Source organism: Cebus imitator, unplaced genomic scaffold (assembly GCF_001604975.1).
Source record: "Cebus imitator isolate Cc_AM_T3 unplaced genomic scaffold, Cebus_imitator-1.0 Scaffold111, whole genome shotgun sequence".
NCBI classification, from domain to species: domain Eukaryota; kingdom Metazoa; phylum Chordata; class Mammalia; order Primates; family Cebidae; genus Cebus; species Cebus imitator.
The window spans coordinates 5,385,588-5,406,661 of record NW_016107426.1 but is presented as its reverse complement, the minus strand read 5'-3'; the positions used below and the strand labels follow the sequence as shown (position 1 = coordinate 5,406,661).

At 42.5% G+C, this 21,074-nt stretch overlaps 1 long non-coding RNA gene across 1 annotated transcript in view; it reads left to right on the top strand.

Moving 5' to 3' along the window:
- LOC119472656 overlaps positions 1 to 21,074 on the top strand; it is a 127,922-nt gene that overhangs the window by 74,498 nt on the left and 32,350 nt on the right. Inside the window, exon 3 of the long non-coding RNA XR_005201822.1 lies at positions 5,239 to 5,314. This is a non-coding gene — a long non-coding RNA (uncharacterized LOC119472656). The remainder of the gene's footprint in view (positions 1 to 5,238; positions 5,315 to 21,074) is intronic.

Below are 21,074 nucleotides of genomic sequence, written 5' to 3'. Positions count from 1 at the left end.
TACAGGTGCGCGCCACTATGTCTGGCTAATTTTTGTATTTTTAGTAGAGACGGGTTTCACCGTATTGGCCAGGCTGGTCTCGAACTCCTAACCTCGTGATCCGCCCGCCTCGGCCTCCCAAAGTGCTGGGATTACAGGCGTGAGCCTCTGCGCCCGGCCCCTAAGTTGTGCTCTCAGAAAACTTCCACCCGTTTTAATTGGCTTTCCCTTCTTCAACTGATTTGAGGGTTGATACGCCACCAATGGTGAAGTCACATGGCAAGAAACGTCCTATATTCAAGAGGAAAAAGCTCACAGAGCTCATGGTAAAAAATGGAAGAGAAAATTGAGTACTGGAATTGGATCTGATCTGCTCACCCTTAGAAAGAGGGAGGCTTTTTGTTTCTGTGGTCATGGAGGTGGGCCACTCAGCCCTTCCCTCCAGACACAGCCTGCTCAACAGTGCAATCATCAGCCAAATGCTGCACCTTTGGAATCCACCGCAGCCTTCAGCTTCAAGCCTGTGCTCTTTTAGAGCTGCTCCCAGTGAGTAACGGCACAGGTGGGGTTCTGTGAGACAGGCCGCTTCTGCCCCGGGAGGGACGCCTCTCAAAGGCAGTCTTTGTTCTGGGGCTTTCCTTGGCCTGGCTGGACTTTCTTGAGCTACACTGCTGTGTGAATCTCTCCTACTCAGACCTCCTTCCTTCCCGCTTTCTTTTCATAGGTGCTAGGTCAGCATTGTGATATAAAACATTTTCCTTCCTATGATTGCTATTATATTGACCAGCTCTTTAGCTAGATTTGTTGTCTTTTTAGCATATCCCCTGTCATCCTAGAAAAAATGCTGATCAATAACTACAAGACATACCCTTGCCGTCCTAATTTTTCCTGCCCTAAAACATGAAGCCAGGTGCTTTTCATGAAGTCCTGGTTGCGATGAGTGTGATTTGAAAGCAGAACCCGTGCTTTACGAGTGCTCCTGATGGCGCGTCACGCATGCAAGTGCTGCCCTTGTGGCAGGGATGGGACAAACTTTAAGAGTCTGAGCTTATATCACATTTTTTTCCAATTAAAAAATTTTAATCACAGTTCTCATGCTGCATGGGCATTATAAATAAAATTGCGCCACTAGATTTTGTAAACCACAGATTGTTTCTGTCCAGTGCCAATATTTTCTGAGATTAGCTATGATGGAATCTGTAGTATTGGTCTGCTCAGCGGCTCTTCCTCCTTTCTTTGTAAGTAGTACTTCAATTTTTTATTCTGGGACTTCTATTCCCTCCTCCCATGCTTTTCTAATGGGGTGGTCACATGCGCTGTCCCCAGCCTCCTAGACACATGTCTGAGGTGAGACTGTCCTCCCTGCTCAGGATTTTCAGCACTCACTGATTGGACATTGACACAGAGCGCTGACAGGAGTCTTTCCAATGGCTGTTCCCTAAAGTCTAAAAGAGATGGTCTTTTAATACCTATTTCCTAATTTCCTGGAGTATCTCTGATCTTATTCTTCCCAAAGCCTGAATGTTCACTTTTCCTTTAGATTTTATAACTTTTTCATCATTAATGATTATTATGCTCATTATTACTTTGCTTAAGTTAACTGAGGTCCATTTCTGTGACCTCCCGTCAACGAATCCTAACAGAGACACTCATTTTAGTGGATGAGTATGTAACTATGGCAAATGATTTTGAAATTATTTGCATTATCAGTTCATTGAACAAAGATGTAAGTCAATGACAAGGCGTGTGGGAAAAATGTGGGTTGTTTTTATTCACAAAACATGTTCTTTTTTTCTTGAAGCTCACTTTGCTTTTCTACGTGTTTTATGTACTTTTCTATGTGTTTTCTTAGAATTATTTATTTTTATATGAAAATGATAGATTGCTCATAATTTGTCATTTTCACAAAGAGAAAGCATAAGGCCACCTTGGAGGGAAAAGCCTGCATAACTTCACCACCCTGGCCCTGAGTTTATCTGAGGTTGTGTATCATGTATTTATAACATCATTACTCAGCCTCTGTCTTCATGGGGGAAAAGGCCAGAGGTACTTTTGGGTTGTTTTCTTTAATGTTTTGGGATGGTTATTGACAATGGCTTTGGGCCATTGAGTGTTTGAACTTGTATGAGTTGAACTATATGACTCCTGCCAGCAAGGGGGCTGTGTTTTTCCCATTTGTGAAGTGCTATTTTTATTTCCTCTGTTCTGTAGACAATATTAACTGACCTTGAATTTTGCTGGGCTAAAGTGCTAGGTAAACAATAAATAATCATAGTGGCTCCATGAGATCACTGTCTACGTTGGGTACCTTCTGCATTCTTCAACACTCCATTGTTGGTTCAGGTTTTGGTTTTTTTTGTTTTTTGTTTTCTTTTAAGACAGAGTCTCACTCTGTTGCCCAGGCTGGAGTGCAGTGGTACGATCTCGGCTCACTGCAACCTCCAACTCCTGGGTTCAAGCTATTTCGTGCCTCAACTTCTTGAGTGGCTGGGATTACAGGTGTGTGCCACCACACCCTGCTAATTTTTGTAGTTTTAGTAGAGGCAGGGTTTCGCCATGTTGGCCAGGCTGGTCTCGAACCACTAGCCTCAAGTGATCTGCCTGCCTTGGCTTCCCAAAGAGCTGAGATTACAGGTGTGAGTCACCACACCTGGTCAGTTTTTGGTTTTTAAATTGCCCGACTTAATCTTCAGATTATAATATGATTCCAAAGCACAGCTACAATGGCAGCTACCATTTATTCAGTATGGTGCCAGGTGCTATAGTAGGTGCTTTGTAAAAAGTGTGTTTATGTTCACCGAAATCTTGGGTTGATAGTGATGCGGTAACAAGAGAACTGGAATTTGAAGCTCTGTGTTCTGATAAAGATTTTATCAAAAATTCCCGTGCCCTACCTACATTTTAATATTTATTGAAATGAAGTATGCCCTGGTCCTGCACATTTGTACACAGTTTCATAGTATGTCTATGCTTCTGTAGTGAGTGCATACTTGCTGAAAGCCAATACTGCAGGTGAATCCTGTTCATACAAGAACTCAGTTTTTAAAGTGTTTCTGTTGCCTAAAACTTTTTAGGAGTGCATTGATACTATCACAGCTCACTGTAGCCTTGACCTTCCAGACATAAGTGATTCTTCCACCTCAGTCTCCCGAGTAGCTGGCACCACAGGTGCATGCCATCAACCTGGGTAATTTTTGCATTTTTTTTTGTAGAGAATCTCACCATGTTGCCTATGCTTGTCTTGAACTCCTGGGCTCAAGTGATCCTCCCACTGAGGCTCCCCAAAGTGCTAGGATTACAGGTGTAGGCTATTGCACCCAACTGGCCTGCCATTTCTGACTCCACTATTGTCTCCCAAATATTTTCCTTTTCATTATTTATGAGTTAGATAGGAGAGAAGCAACAAAATAAACAAAGGCTGAGAATTATAGTGCTAAGAACTAGATGCACACTAAAAACTCTGCTTAGTCTTCTTGCATTTCATCAAAAATATTGGAATTGGAAAGTATCACTTTCTTGAACCCTCTGTTTACGTAATGCCTTTGATCTCACCGCTCGTAAGTAGTGATTCAAATTCTAAACCACGCGTTATCTTACTTGATCTAGAGCTCTTTCCACCACTTAACCATGGCTGGCCTTGCGGAGGGCCTGGAGAAGATTCACTGAAACACACGCCACCCTGAACACGATGTAAATAAGCACTTGGATATTTCTGCAGGTGAGTGATCATAACCTCTTCTCAACAGGGACGTCTACTTGGCAAAACAAATAAGAGCCCTGATAAATAGTGGGATAAAAACAAGACATATGCCTACTTAGCCCTTGTTTCAATCATTCTAACATTTTTACCTGCTTATTCTGTACTTTTTACTATTTTACTGTTTTCCTTTGCTATTTACTCGCTTATTCTTTTACCCCGTCCAGCATCCAGTACCTTCTCCAAGTCAGAAATCTGACTGTCACCCTTGATTTCTCCCTCTTTTTTTGTTTCCTTTTGTCAATTAGTCAGCCAGTTTTGTCACAATATCATTTGAATATGACAGTTTTTCTCTCTTCCTACTGCTACCACCACAGTCCAGTGCACCATCATCTCCTGACCTCAGTGATGGGATTGCCGTCACGGTATTCTAGCTGTACCCGAAAGGAAATATCTCATGCCATTTATGCATAACTGGATCTCTTGGAGCCAGGGGCTTTTGAGGATGACTTGGGCCCTAGAGGGTATAGAGCAGAGTGAATCTGGCTGTTAATGGTTGCCACAGAACGGGCGAGAGACTCTCTATTAGAGAATAGTACAGATTGGCACAGTTTGTTTTAGTGCCGGACTAAAGTTCTCACTGGAACTCTTTGAACCAAGGATGAGAGATGAAATCATTAAGTAGGATGTGCTGTGGGCCTTGGACTCTAGGCATAACAGAATAGTGCTTCATGCTTTAGAGGCTGGGTGAAGGTATTAAGAGATCTGTGGGAGGTCAGCAATAGATGAGAAAAGACCAGAATAACATTGGAGAAGTAAGATGGTTACTTAACACCAAGTTCTACATAGGACATGTTTGTTGAGTTGTGTATAGACTGTAGAATTGTTTATGTGCTATCAAGGTCTTTCCAGGTTGAGAGTGGACTCAAAGTGGCTAGGCCAGTAGAGACATTCAGGAGCCAAGGGCTTGACCCCTGAGTATCAGTTCTATGAGTTCAGTAAGCTCTTTGACTATAGCTTTTCCCTGCCTAGAGATTTAAAAGTGTCCTTGTTATGCCCTAACAGGTTGGGTCACGCTTAATTTGGACTTTCCAAAAGCAGAATTAAAAAATTAGTAACAAAGGTACAGATAGCTAGATTAGGTGAAATTTTTAAAAAGATACAATGGAAGATGGAAGCTTTCTATGAGAAAGACTTTGTTAGCGAAGAGATCAGCCGCTGCAAATGAAACTAAATAGATGGCATCCACAAGGCTAAGGCTGAGTTTGGCAGGTTTTGCTAAATCACCCTGGGATTATATTTAACGAAATTACCAATTCATTGTACAGTAGAGAGGGTCTTGCAGGACAAGCATAGACAGTGGATTCCCTATCAAATAGCACATTTAGTCTGGGAGAGAATGGGTCTGAGTCTCTCACAGCCAAGATGAAACAGTGTTTCATTGAAAATGTTCCCACTCTAAACTCATGGGGATCCTGATTTCTAAATTGGTTTCAATTAAATATATTTTTTTCCTTCTAAAAAAACAACATACACCTTTAATCTCTTCTAACTATTGGCAGATCTGTGATGCTATGGCACTCCACACCTTCCCAGTGGCTGCAATTACACACATCAAGTTTCAGAATGAACGACAAGGTAAGATTCTGGAGGTAAAAGGCTACCACTTATGGTCCCCATTTTGCTCTCGTATGTCACAGCCTTTTATTGTCAGGAGTTATTTAGAGAATCAGTCACCGGCTAACAAAACCATCTGTTAGTTAACAACAGCAAAATATGAGGCTATTTCAAAATGGCATGGGGCATTTCAAGTTAAGGAAGAAGGGTGCCAACTATTTTTTCCCTTTAGTCTTTCCTTGTTAAAGAAGAATGCGTTTGTTATCAAAGCCAGTTTGGCTAATGTGCTTTCACCTCATACGTATCTAGAAATCAAAGCTGCCTGGAGAGTTATTTGAGGGTATGTTCTCCCTTTGGAGCCCATCTTGCTCCAGCCATGCTAATAAGAATTTCATGTGTACGTGAAGAAAACAATATAGCCTTTATGCAATTCAACCAACATGGCCTACGCAGAACATGGTCGATGTTGGGAAAGCAAAAATGGTCTCTCTAGACAGATTCGGTAAAATTCTTCACCTTTGTGCTTTCTTTGTACTACTCCATTACTTTTCCCAGCCAAGGGAGGGAGGTGGTAGATGAAGAATCTCTGTACTTCTTTTCCCTCAGCCAGATAGTTTCCCAAATCAGCTAAACATAACTCCATTTATTGTCATGCTAAAATGTTCTATTTAGCTGTGTTTAACTGGATATCATGGTTCCATGGGCTGACCTTTCACTCCTGGGAAGTCGTTTTAAATTCAATCCCCAGCAAAGGAAAATCCTTCCAATTCGTTGGCTGTGAAAGGTCACAAGTGAGATGTGTTTTGATGGTATCTGCCTATGGCTTAATTCTCAGTAAACCTGAGCACTAACTGGGCCTCAATTGTCCTTTGTCTTGGGAATCTGAGTTCTAAGAAGCCTGGGAGAGCTGAGTGGGAGACATGGGCTGAGTTGCTGGCATCAGGAAAGGGTACACAAAGGTACCAGCTGAAAGGTGAGGTTTATGGTGCTAAGTTAGGTCAACGCTGCCTTCTTTCCGAGCTGATCGGGGATTCAGACAAAATATATAGTTTCTCTTCTTGTTTCATTTGATCTCTTTAAGAGGGACATTTCCCACTTTCTGGGAGGCAAAGAGGGCTTAGGTCAGGTAGGGAAGGAACTAGAAGTGTGTGAACCAGTCAAGAGGAAATTGGAGTATCTGAACATTTAGCCATTTCAGGGTCCAAAGTTTTGAGTTTGAATATTTTCCTTTCAGGACCTCTTTCTCTTCACGGTCCAGTAGGACTTCAATCTATTCTAGGCTCTCCTCACCATCATCATTATGCCAATTTTTTACTGAATTAAAATACCTTCAAAAATCTTAACCAAGAACTTCCTACTTAAAAAAAAAAAAAAAAAAAACTCATGCTTTACCAAGCAAAGGTAGGAGTTTTGTCAGACATGGGAATGAGCACAGATTTTGTGACAAAGACACCAAAAGCAATCACAACAAAAGCAAAAATTGACAAGTGGGATCTAATCAAACTCAAGAGCTTCTGCACAGCAAAAGAAGTATCAACAGCGTAAACTGGCAACCTACAGAATAGGAGAAAATATTGGCAAATTATGCATCTGACAAAGGCCAAACATCCAGAATCTATAAGGAACTTAAACAGATTTACAAAAGAATAGCAAACAACCCCATTAAAAAGTGGGCAAAGGACACTGTAAGATTTATTGCCGAGGTAAAATGAGGAAACTGAGGCAAGTATAAGAAAATGAGAAGCTGATTTATTCAGCTCCCAGGTGAGGTTCTGTGGTCCAGGGAGGGACTAAAGAAGTCATGCCCGTCTGTTTAGGTCATGGGGTTTTATGGGACGGGAAGGCGATTGATTGGCTATTGGGGAAACAAAGCAAAGGCAGTTTTATTGGCTGTCAGGAAGCAGGAATTACTTGAAACTAGTTGCCATTGGTAGGTGGGCGGGACTTTGGGTAAGTGGGCCTTCATTGGCTGTTGGAGAAACAAAGTGAAGGCAATCTTATTGGCTATTAAGAAGCAGGAAATGCCTGGAGCTAGTGCTTATGGGTAGGCGGGCGGGACCTTGGGTTAGTGGGCCTTCTGGGGGCATACAGAGCAGACTGCTACCGGGTAGGGCCTGATGGGGCTTCTTTAAAAAAAGTTTCCTGCAGGGTTTATCAACAGCGGGCTGGGGGTTGAATGCATAATTTAGTTCTGAATGTCGGCTTGGGTCTGGTATGTGGAGACAGGTGCGGGGAAGCTGTGCAGCAAGGCCAGATAACGAGCTTGGGTGATGATGCAGTTATCAGGCGAGGAGAGAGATGGATGAGTCCGTTTAACCCTCTGCGAGGCAGCCGGCCTTACAGACATGAACAGACATTTCTCAAAAGAAGACATACATGCATCCAATAAGCATATGAAAAAAAGCTAAATATCACCGATCATTAGAGAAATGCAAATCAAAACCACCATGAGATACCATCTCCCACCAGTCAAAATGACTATTATTAAACAGTCCAAAAATACGGGTGCTGGTGAGGTTGCAGAGAAAAGGGAACACTTATACACTGTTGGTGGGGTATAAGTATAAATAATTTACATTTTATTTCAACATTGTGGAAAGCAGTATGGTGATTCCTCAAAGAACTAAAAGTGGAACTACCATTTCACCCAGCAATCCCATTACTGGGTATATACCCAGAGGAATATAAATCATTTGATCATAAAGATACATGCACATGAATGTTCACTGCAGCACTACTCACAATAGCGAAGTCATAGAATCAACCTAAATGCCCATCAATGACAGACTGGATAAAGAAAATGTGGTACATATACACCATGGAATATTATGCAGCCATAAAAAGGAATGAGATCATGTCTTTTGCAGAAACATGGATGGAGCTGGAGGCTATAATCCTTAGCAAGTTAACACAGGAGCAGAAAACCAAATACTGCATGTCCTCAATTATAAGTGGGAGCTAAATTATAAAAACTTATGAATACTAAGAAGAAAGCAATAGACACTATGGCCTACTTGAGGATGGAGGGTGGGAGGAGGGAGAAGAGCAGAAAAATCCACAAGCGTAGTGTCTGGCTCCTTTCTAACTTAGAAAGAAGCCGAGAAAGCAGCCTGTCCTTCCCATCATTTCATTCCTTTATTCCAAACATGAACTATGCTCGAATCCAGAAAGCATTCAGTGTTTCTTGGAAACTACTTGCAATTCTGTACTTCCATTTCTATGTTTGTGTTGCCTCCTCTTCCTGGGACAGCTTCATTTTCTCATCAAAATTCTATTCATGCATAAAGGCCAAAATGTCACTTCTTTCTGTGAAGCCTTCAAAAGCTTTCCCCTCCCCACTTGTGGAGAAGCCAAGCATAGCTTCCATAATACTTTGTCTATGTATATATTATGCCTTATTTCATTATGGTACATTTATGTGTCTCCTTCTCAGTCCAGCTCCTTAAAAGGTAGAACCCGTAAGGTTTATTGCCGATGTAAAATTAGGAAAGTGAGGCAAGTATGAGAAAATGAGAAGCCAATTTATTCAGCTCCCGGGTGAGGTTCTGTGGTCCAGGAAGGGGCTAAAGAAGTCACGCCAGGCTGTTTAGGTCATGGGGTTTTATGGGAAGGGAAGGCGATTGATTGGCTATTGGGGAAACAAAGCAAAGGCAATTTTATTGGCTGTCAGGAAGCAGGAAGTGCTTGAAACTAGTTGCTATTGGTAGGCAGGTGGGACTTTGGGTAAGTGGGTCTTGATTGGCTGTTGGGGAAACAAAGTGAAGGCAATCCTATTGGCTATTAAGAAGCAGGAAATGCCTGGAGCTAGTGGTTATGGGTAGGCGGGCGGGACCTTGGGCCTTGATTGACTGTTGGGGAAACAAAGTGAAGGCAATCTTATTGGGTGCGGGGAAGCCGTGCAGCAAGGCCAGGTAATGAGCTTGGGTAATGATGCAGTTATCAGGCACGGAGAGAGATGGATGTGTCCGTTTAACCCTCTGTGAGGCAGCCAGCCTTACATTCAGACCTTTTGTATGATATAGGACGTCGCTTCTTTCTGGCTACTTCCTGCTGAACAGGGGAGGAGTGGGGGGGTCAGTTGGCTGGTGCCTTGGTTGTGAGTTGGACGTAGGGGTGAAGCAGCATTTGATTTACAGCTACCCTGGAAATTTCCCTCATGGGAGCTTGTAAAAACCTGAGAAAGAAAGGGGCTAGCATTAGCAAAAGACAAATTACGATAATGGGAGTGATGATAGGGGTTAGCTAGGTAAGTATGGGGGACTGCCACCAGTTAAGAGAAGAGGCTGGTAACTTTGTCTTTTCTGGAGGCCTTTTTGAAGATGATAGAGAGTGTTGACATTTTCCTCCCCTAGACGGGTTTTATTAGTGTAATAACAACATTGTTTTTGGAGAAATGAGCAGGTACCTCCTTTTTTTTTTGCTGTTAACAGGTTTAGGGCCTGCCAATTTTGGAGAGTTACTTGAGCCAGTGACGTGATTTGTTGTTGGAGGGATACTAGAGAGGTGGCTGATGCTTTAATGGCTACCCGGAGTTTGTTGTCTAGTTGAGGGGCTGAAGTGATGCTGTAACTTAGAGCGCCACTCCCTACTCCTACAGCTGGTAGAGAGGAAGCTAGGGAGGGCCGACCGTTATTGGGAGGAAGATTACTTAAGCCCTCCCGAGGTTTAGTAAGTGTATTTATGAGTTTAGGACAGGAATGGGCTGGGGAGGGAGAGTGGAGCAGAAGAGGAAGCAGAGTAGCTGGGTTGAGTGGAGAAGTAGGATGGAGGCTGACTGAAGGATTTTTAATAAAGAGTAGATGAAACTTTTGTAGATGAGAGGGTCCTAAGTGAGTGAGAGATTTGTGTGAGAGAAGGTTAGTTAGCTGATGAGGTGAGAACACTGAAATAGACTGGCTTAAGGTAATTTTTAAGGGTTGCAGGCAAGGCTGCCACCCCCTGACTGTGGGGTTAAGCTGGACAAATAGGCTACAGGACGATATGTGGGGTTTTAAAAGCTTGTTTTACAACCCCTGGATGGGAGAGGGGTGAAGGAGTGAGAGAATGGGTGCCCCTCGAGGTTACAGGCTAAGGAAGGAGTCTGGTTGGGGCAGGAGGGCTTTCCATTAATTCCCATAACTGACACCTGGGAAGGTATGCTAGGTCCTGAGTAGGAAGGCAATACAGAACAGGTAGCCCCTGTATTTACCAAGAAGTAAATGGACTTACCTGCTACTTGTAGTGTTACCTTGGGCTTGGCAAGGGTGATAGGGGTCTCCGAGTCCGGGCCACATTAGTCGTCCAGGAGGCTGAGGAGTTTAAACAAAGGGACTGTATCCTTTGGATTGGCTTGCCCCTCGTATGGAGGTGCAGGGGGTGAGCCTGTAGTCTGGAACAGACAGTCTATCTTCCAGTGTCTGATCTGTTTGCAGGTAGGGCAGGGTCCAGGGGCCAGAAACGGACAGGGGCACTGTCGGGCCCAGTGTCCCTCCTGGCCGCATTTGAAACAGGGCCCGGGCAGGAACTTTGAAGCAGTCTGGGCGGGTCCAGAGGGTCTTAAGGGACCCTCTTGGAGGGACTTTGACAGGCCCTTTGTGCCAGATGCTTGGTGAGTTGCCAGCCTTAGAGCTGCTACAAGAGCTTGGGTTTGGAGGCTTACCTGTTTCTGTAAATGGGCCTGGCGGGTGGCCTTAGCCTTTTTTTTTTGGCCATTAAAAACTAAATGCTAGGTTTACTAGGTCTCGTATGGGAGTTTGGGGGCCCTCCTTTGCCTTCTTTAGTTTTTTCCTAATATCTGGTGCTGACTGGGAGATAAAATGGGCTGCTAGGAAGGTAGCCCCAGCCAAAGAGTCTGGATCTACTCGAGTATGAAGGACCATAGCGTTAGTTAGTTGGTCTAGGAAAGCAGCTGGATTTTCAGTAGGACCCTGGGTTATTTCCCACAGTTTATCATAATTAACTACCTTTTGGGCTGCATTTTCCATGCCCGCCAGGAGGCACAGTAGCATCTGGTCTTGGTGGTGGCAGCCATTTTGGCCAGTTTGATAGTCCCAGTTAGGATCAGCTTCAGGGACTGCCACTGCACCTACTGGCATCTGAAGATCAGTGAGATGTACCTGATCAGCGTGTGCCCTGGCTGCCACAAGGATGCGGTTACGCTCATTAGGAGTAAGGGTAGAGGACAGGATTACATAAGTGTCATGCCAGGTAAGGTCATATGCCTGAGTGAGATTACGAAATTCCTTGATGTAAGCAGTAGGATTGGCAGAGAATGACACTAAGTGTTTTTCAATGGTGGACAGATCGGTAAGGGAGAAAGGAATGTGTACTCGGACCACACCCTCTGCTCCGGCCACCTCGCGGAGAGGACAAAGGAGGTAGTTTTCGTTGCTGGGAGTGCCATGTGAGCGAGTGTGAGCACTAACAGGAGACGCCATGTTAGAACTTGGAGGAGGAGGAGCAGGAGGGGATTGGGGGTCCGGGTATGGCAGGGGATTAGAGGGTTGAGTGGGGGGTAGGGAGAATTCCTTAGGCAGATTAGGGTCGGAAAAAGAAGAAGAGGAGGTTGGCGAAGGGGCCGAGGGCAGTGCGGGGACATTTTTGGCCAGGAGTACTTGGACAGTACTGCAGGATGAGCAGAGGCCGGGGTGGGAACGGAGATGCCAGAAAGCTTGAATATAGGGAACCTCCGCCCACTTGCTGTTCTTCTGGCAAAAGTTGTCTAAATCTGTTAAAGTGTTAAAGTCGAGGGTGCCCCTAGGATGCCACCTGGACTGGTTGTCTAGAGGATACTGTGGCCAGGCTACAGAGGAGAGGAAGAGTAACCTTTTTTTTTTTTTTTTTTTTTTTTTTTTTTTTTTATAGAAAGACCCAGTTTGGGTAGATTTTGGACTAGGCGTCCTAGTGGTGACTTGGGGTCTGGGCAGGATTTCTGATTACCCATATTTTACGTTTTCAGTGGCCTAAGGGCGAGAAGTAGACACGGAAAGAAATTATACCCAACACGGACAGAAGAGCTCTTTTCCCGGAGGGGGTGGCTGAGAGAACTTACAGGCTGCAATGGCAACAATGAGAAAGAAAATAAAGACAGACAGGGCTAGAGCTATTTGCCATATGGCAGAATTAGGGAAAGTGAAAGGAGTGGAACTGGGAAGTGGGGTTTCAGTGGTGGAAGAAAAGTAGAAGGAAAAAGGAGAACAGAGTTATCTTTAGAGGCTGGAACTCAATGAAGGTCTCCTGAAGCCAGTGGTTTGTTACCCACTGTAGAATATCTGTTACCTCAAGGGAAGCAGGCTTGAACCACTGTATATCAGCTAGTAAGAGCCTAACAAAGCTGGCAAATCTACAGTAGAGACAAGACCACATATAGAATTGACAGACAAAGGGTGGGTGCCCCCCCAGGTGGGAGACCAGTCTGATGCCTTCCCGGCCACGTCCCCGAAGGAATGTTTTAGGGGCATCTTGGCTAAGTTGTACCCATATAACCCCCGGGCCTGGTCACCTCAGAACCGTTAGCCCTGAGGTGAATCACCATTATGCCTTATGACGTCCCCATGGAACTGTGGGTGAAGGCCCACACAAGCCCCGTAGCCGCTAAGCTGTGGGACTACACATAAACTCACTCACCAACACACTCGCTCGGGTATAGAGAGAGAGAGAGAGAGAAAAGAGAGAGAGAAAGAAACCAAATGCACCTATGCGGGAGCTGGCCTGCGAAAGGGCAAGTTTGAGATTGAGAGCCAGAGGTCTGATTTTAGTCCTGGGCAGAGCCCAGGCTTGTAAACAGGGCTTCTGATTACCCAAACCTTAGCCACTGCTGCGGAGATGATCGGAAGGGCGGCTTAGCGTTCCATGCCTTCCCCCAAACACTGGAGACTACAAGAGGCCTCAGGAAGGTGGGGACGTCTCCCTCAGATTCCTGGCCCTGAATGACCCCTTACAGGGAGAACACAAGAGTGTAGGGACGTCTCTGCTATGCTCAGGTCCTCGGAACGAGGCCGGGGCCCTGGGCCCATGGCGAGAGACGAGAAGGAGTCCCCGACGTGGCCGCAGTGGCGAGCAGGGAGTCCACAGAGGAGGCAACGGGAAAAGTTATGGGCAACAGAAGTCTTACCTCGTGGCAGAGTGGCTCCCGGTCCGGCCTTGGGTGGAGGAGTCAGTTTCCCCCCCAGGAGGGGTCTTACAACCCCTCCCGGGTTTCGGCACCAAATGTAAGGTTTATTGCCAATGTAAAATGAGGAAACTGAGGCAAGTATGAGAAAATGAGAAGCCAATTTATTCAGCTCCCACGTGAGGCTATGTGGTCCAGGAAGGGGCTAAAGAAGTCACTCCAGGCTGTTTAGGTCATGGGGTTTTATGGGAAGGGAAGGCGATCGATTGGCTATTGGGGAAACAAAGCAAAGGCAATTTTATTGGCTGTCAGAAAGCAGGAAGTGCTTGAAACTAGTTGCTATTGGTAGGCGAGTGGGACTTTGGGTAAGTGGGTCTTGATTGGCTGTTGGGGAAACAAAGTGAAGGCAATCCTATTGGCTATTGAGAAGCAGGAAATGCCTGGAGCTAGTGGTTATGGGTAGGGGGGCGGGACCTTGGGTAAGTGGGCCTTCCGGGGGCATACAGAGCAGACTGCTACCAGGCAGGGTCTGATGGGGCTTCTTTAAAAAAATTTTCCTGCAGGGTTTATCAACAGCGGGTTGGGGGTTGAATGCATAATTTAGTGCTGAATGTGGGCTTGGGTCTGGTATGTGGAGCCGGGTGTGGGGAAGCTGTGCGGCAAGGCCAGATAACGAGCTTGGGTGATGACGCAGTTATCAGGCGCGGAGAGAGATGGATGTGTCCGTTTAACCCTCTGTGAGGCAGCCGGCCTTACAGAACCTAGGCCTTCTTCATCTTTATATCTCTGTGTTAAGCTCATGGGTTACTCCAAGAAGGGAAGCCATTAGCCTTTCTATCACAGCAGTTAGACTTTTGATATCTTGCTTTTTAATGCTCATGAAGGAATGAAAATGAAGCAATGTTTATCATATCAAATGTATCTTGAAAGTTCACAGCAGCCACAGGAATAAGCAGAAAGCAAGGCATTCATTTTCTTTTTTTAAAAAATTTACTTATTTTACTTTAGGTGCATACTATATCTGGCATTTCTCCCCAGGTTTTCCCTCCCCACCCTTTCTTTCCTCCCCACCCCCCACTGTCTCTCCCCTACCCCTGCAACTGCCCCTAGTGTGTGATGCTCCTCTTCCTGAGTCCACGTGTTCTCGTTGTTCAACACCCACCTATGAGTGAGAACATGCGGTGTTTGGCTTTCTGTTCTTGTGTCAGTTTGCTGAGAATGATGGTTTCCAGATTCATCCAAGTCCCTACAAAGGACACGAACTCATCGTTTTTTATGGCTGCGTAGTATTCCATGGTGTATATCTTCCACATTTTCTTTGTCCAGCCTATCATTGATGGGCATTTGGGTTGGTTCCAGGTCTTTGCTATTGTAGACAGGGCTGCAATGAACATACATGTGCATGTGTCTTTGTAGTAGATTGATTTATAGTTCTTTGGGTATATACCCAGTAATGTGATTGCTGGGTCAAATGGAATTTCTTTTTCTATGTCCTTGAGGAATCGTCACACTGTCTTCCACAATGGTTGAACTAATTTACACTCCCACCAACTGTATAAGAGTGTTCCCATTTCTCCACATCCTCTCCAGCATCTGTTGTCTCCAGATTTTTAAATGATCGCCATTCTAACTGGCCTGAGATGGTATCTCAATGTGGCATTCATTTTCTAAAAGCAATAAGGACAGTACTCTGGTAGTAAGTGAGAAAATTCTGCTTCCTCTTCCCCTTTTTCTAAGTGTTGTCAGTTTTCCCGGAAATACCTGGTTTCAGGAAGAACTCTCCAAGTATTAACATGGAATTCAGATGGGGAGAAGTTGGCTAGTTCTGAAAGGTAGGTGGAGCCCTAATTAGTCCCACTTCCCCGTGTTCTCATTTTCTTCTCTTTTCCTGGGCCTTCAACCAACAGACCGCAGGCTCGCCCTGATTCTGAGCCTTCTGGAGAGGAGAAAACAGCATAGAAGTTAAGCCATAATTTGCAGAAACAGAATTTGGTGATCAAGGCACAACTGATAGAACAGCCACGTTCCTGGTCTCCTTTGTCACCAGGGAGAGATGGCACCTAGTGACCCAGGGGGTGACCTTAGGTACCCATGTCTGTTCCTCCCAGGGCTGATCCTTTTTCAGTTGTCAGTCTAACCCAGTGTGTGTGGCAAGATTGTTGCTTGCAAGAATCCAGTAAGGCTGGCAAAGAACCCCCATATTCTAGTGGGGTGGAAATTCTGGCTTAGGTTCTACACAACCAATAAAAGTGACCAACTATGCTACAAGTGCCTTTACTGGCAAAAGCAGTGCTCCTGACGTGTCATGCCACAACTCCATAGCTCAACAAACACTGGGGAGCGATCACTGATAACATAAGGGAACAGACACCAGGAGTTTTGCCCCCACTGCCCTCTAAGACTTGGATGTGTTTGCCACATGTTCTCTGCAAGGTGAATTTCACAAACCTTCTTTGCATTGTTTACTTTTGAGTTTGTCTCACATGGCTGCATTTGATTGGCAGATCCTGGGTCTCATGCATATACCTTAGGAGCTAGGGAGCTGGGGAGACTTGTTTTCTGGTTTCTACTTTGAGAAGTCAAGATTCATAAGGCAGAAAGTTTTCCAAATGTTGCAAGGACCTTCAAAAGGAGCCAAGCTACAGACAACATGGCAAAATGTATTCCGTTCTGTAAGCATTACAATTTTAATTTTACCCAATATTAAACAATATGTCTTGATTATGCCAATTATTTCAGTCTGTCTGGTAACATAGTAGAATGTGAAAGCTTTTTCTGGGATTTGGGGATTGACCACCACTGCCATTTCTGATGTCTCTCTTTCCTAACAAAGGACCTTACTCCTTATCACTTCCCTTACACTGTCTCTTCTCTCAAATTCATTCTCCCCTGTATTGGGGGGACATTAATGCATGGAATATGTATTCTAATGGTGACTTCCAGTCGGGATCCTATATTGCTAGTGTCCACAGCCCAGCCTCTAGAGGGACCTGTCACTTGCTAATAACTTCTGAGCCATGCCTCAGTTTGTGACTCCCTTTGAATACCATGTCCTTGATTCTCTGTTCTATAAGATCAACCACTTCAACCAGATGAAGTCACTCTAGTACTGGGCTCAAATTATTTTGAGAGGGCCTCTGTTCTGACATAGCTTGATTTTTCTCCGTGCCGATTCTGTGTTGATAAGGGTCAGTGTATCTTGCTCATGAGAGATAGGCATAAAAGTAGAGATCTGTCAATGTCAATTTTTCAAATTAAAATAAATTCATGCTATCTAGTTCTTAGATAGGCTATGAGCTCCTCTGAGGCTGGAATCATGTCTTCATCATTAAACATCTCTGTTTTCTCAGTATGTAGTATAGCATCTCACAGCAGGCATACAGTTTATTTTTATTGAATGAATAAACGAATGAATGAGGCAATGCAGGTTGTTTTGAAAGCCATTAGTGTATCTCAGCATTGCAGATCCATCATTCATTTAGCAAACATTTTTTGAGAAGTTGCTTTTATGTGTGAGCACTATACTAGATGCCATGGAAATCTGAAATAGCCTTGATGCTACTAATAATCGCAACTACCACTAATAATTGCAACCACACAACGATAACCAACATATGCTGTGCACTTATTAGATTACAAGAACTGTGCTAGCTGCTTACGAGCATTCATTTAACTCCCACAACTCTGAGTCCAGCACATTATTATTATGATTCCCATTTACAGAGAGAGAACGGATTTTCAGAAAGGCTAAGTAAATGAAAAACAAGCTGGGAATATAATGTTTACCCAATAAAGTTAGGGAGATACAAGAGTCATCCGGAATGTCTCAAGTGTCACAAAGAAATACATTTGCAGTTCTCAAATGTTATTTAAAGAGCTCTTGGATGCTAAATTGATATAACTGGATATTAGAATTTACTTGGTAACCTTTATTTAACCTGCATATTATCACTAAAGGACTCTGCTTCATTCATCCATCCATCCATTTGCCAAACATGAATGGTATACCTGCAGTGTGCCTGGAGCTGTACTAAGCATTGAGGGCCGGATGGCGGGAGCTGGGAGGTGAGACAGACACTTAAAGAGGTCATTACAATTCATAGATAAATACTACAATAGTGATGGGAACATATTTCAAAGGAATATTTCCAATGTTTCACCATTAATTATGACATTTGCAGTAGATGTTTGTGGTTATCTGCTATGAGGTTAAGAAAGACCCTTTTATTTCTAGTTTGCTAAGAGTTTTTTTCCCTAAATCATAAATGACTGTTACATGTATTCTACATCTCTTCAAATGGTATTTTTCACGTATGGAGATTATTTGTCCTCTTTCATTTATTGTACTTGCATTGTCTGAAATATAATATTTCTTAACATTAAACCAACCTTGCATTTTTGGGGTAAGTCATAATATTGTAGACCTATTAAGAGTTTTTACCTGTTTCTTTCTTTAAAAAAATTCTTCTTTAACTTTTGTTTTGTATTTGTAGGAGTATATCTATTTTACCTAAGTTTTTTAATGTATTGGCATAGTTATCACACTATTAATTTATCATTTTTAATTTATATAACATCTGTAGTTATGGCCTCATCATTCTTAGTATTGTTTATTTATTTGTTCTCTCTTTTTCTTCATTAACATTATTTAAAAACTTCTCAATCTTATTAGTCTTTTCAATGACTCCATTCTGGCTTTGTTTAAACCTAATTATTTTCTAATTTCATAATGTACATTTTAACTTATTTCATTTTGAGCCTTTCTTTCTTTTCTTCTGTAGGCATGCAAAACTATACATTTTCTTCCAAGAAATACTATAGCTGTATCCCTTAAGTTTTGATGTTTATTTTTCATATATAATTTATTTAAAATATTATATAATAGTATAATATCTATTATGATTTCCTTTTTTGCCATGAGTTATTTAAAATGTATTAAAAAATTTCCAATGAAATAGATTGTTATTATGTTCTTTTTGAAAAGTTATCTTTATTACATTGTGGGCTGAGGATGTGATGTATAGAGAGTCTTTGAAATTTATTAGACTTGCTTTATAGCCTAATGCATGGTTAATTTTGGTAAATAGCCCTTGTGTGTTTGACAAGTAGTTTGATGCAGTTATTTTGGATCAGGCTTGTTATTTTGTGTTGTTCAAATCTATCTCCTTGCTGTTTTTGGATTGTTTGATCCATCAATTACTGAGAAAAGTGTGTTAAAGTGTGTGAACCTCTAACTTTCCCTTAACTGATATCTCAATGATGTATTTATACATTTTGAAGCCATAACACATACCTAAGAGTTTAAAATTGTTATATGTACCCTGTGAATTGAAGCTTTTATTACTATGTATTGACCATTCTTATTTCTAACGGTGCCTTTTACCTTAAAGTCTATTTTATATGATTAATATAGGTTCATCAGCTTCTTTTGGTTCATATTTGCTCAGAAGGAAATATTTCCAAAAGATTAACAGTCATTAATGCTGGGTGATGAGATAAAAAGTAATTGTTTTTTTTTCTACTTTTCAGTGTTTTCAAAATTTTCTTTAATAAGCATATACTATTTTCATAATAAGAAAAACTACATTTTAAAAATTTGATTTAAAAAACGATTAAGAGTTTGAGAGATCCTCCTTTCTGATCAAACTTAGTATTTGGGGTCTAGAGTCTCAGATAGCTAAATAGGCATATAACAGTTTATATGTCATACAGATAGCTGTTAACACTGACACTTTTTAAAAATTAATTTATTTTTATTTCAATAGTTTTTGGGGGTACAGGTGGATTTTGGTTACATGGATAAATTATTTAGTGATGATTTCTGAGTTTTTGGTGCACCTGTTACCCGAACAGTGTACACTGAGCCCAATGTGCCGTCTTCTTAGTCCCCCACCCTTCCTCCTGAGTCCCCAAAGTCCAGTATATCATTTTTATGCCTTTGTGTCCTCAGAGCTTAGCTCCCATGTATAAATCAGAATTTGGTTACATTACTTGGTTTTCCATTCCTGAGTCACTTTACTTAGGATAATGGCCACCAGCTCCCTCCAAGTTGCTGCAAACGACATTATTGTATTCCGTTTTGTGGCTGGGTATTCCATGGTTTATATCCACTCGGTTGATAGGTACTTAGGTTAGGTCCATATCTTTGATATTGTGAACTGGGCTGCCATAAACATGCGTGTGTGTGTGTGTGTCTTTTTCGTATAATGACTTCTTTTCCTCTGGAAAGATACCTAGCAGTGGGATTGCTGGATCAAATGGTAGATCTACTTTTAGCTCTTTAAGGAATCTTCATACTGATTCCCATGCTGGTTGTGCTAGTTTACATTCCCTCCACCAGTGTAAAAGTGTTTCCTTTTCACCACCTCTGTGCCAACATCTATCGTTTTTGACTCTTTAATTACGGCCATTCTTGCAGGAGTAAGGCGGTATCTCATTGTGTTTTTGATTTGCATTTCCCTGATAATTAGTGATTTTGAGCATTTTTTAACATGTTGACTGTATATTTTCTTTTGAGAATTGTCTATTCATATCCTTTGCTCACCTTTGGATGAGATCATTTGTTTTTTCTTTTTCTTGCTGATTTGTTGTGAGTTCCTTGTTTCGGTGACCCAAGATTGTGCCACTATACTTCAGCCTGGGTGACAGAGCAAGACTGAAAAAAATAAAGAAATCACACATGCAGGGTCTTCGTGCTGCAGTGGCGCTTTTGGTGACAATATCTAATAATGGCTGCTGCTACTCGGCACAGGCCTGGGCTAGAAGAGTGCTCCCCACCAATCCCACCCGTATTAGTGTTCCTTTTGTTCTGGTGCTTTTGGGCTTTATTCTAAATGTATTCCTTGCTGTCTTGTATTTCTGGGTTAACACTGAGACCCCACACAGATCTGTTTTCTCATTCAGTCATGTTCACATTGTATTGTATGCTTCTTTACTGAACTTAGAATATTTTATTGCTTCTGCAAAACTTTTTGAGGATGAAAGAGGGAATCATGAGCCAGTTGGTTCAGGTAGAGAAACAAATACTGAATTATAATGATGAGATTATTCATCCCATGTCCTACTATGCTATCAATAGGAGATGTCCTGTCCATCTTAGCCCATTGTTGCCTCACTTATGGCTCTCCTCATAATCTGTAATTCTTTTATTTCGTTTGCTTTGGTTCATTTGTTTTGTTTTACAGTTTCCTTACTAGGAAACAAGGTTCATGAGACCAGGGTACAAGTCAATCTTGGTCAGGGCTGTTGTATCTGCAGCCCCTAGCTCAATTCCAGCACAAAGTGGGCATTTGAAAACATTTACTGAATGAATGAATGAATAAATGAACAGATGGATGAATGAATAGCAGAGACCATGTTTGTCTTTTCATCTTTGCATTTTGGCATCCAACTCAGAGCCTGACTTGTAGAGGCCGCTGACTCATTTTATTGAAAAAGCTGTAATATGTATAACCTAGATTCATGAATAAAAATTTCACTTTTTTCTCTTTAGTGTCTTCAAAACTGGAAGCTTTGGGTTGTTCATCATTCAGTTGCTATTTGTTCAACAACTATCAGTACAGTGAGTTGATGCAAAGATGAATAAGAAACGCACCTTTCACAGCTTTAACTTTAGTAGAGAGTCCAGCACATCACGTATCTTTAATAGATTTTATAAATGAATAAATAAATGAACAAATAAATCAGTTACAT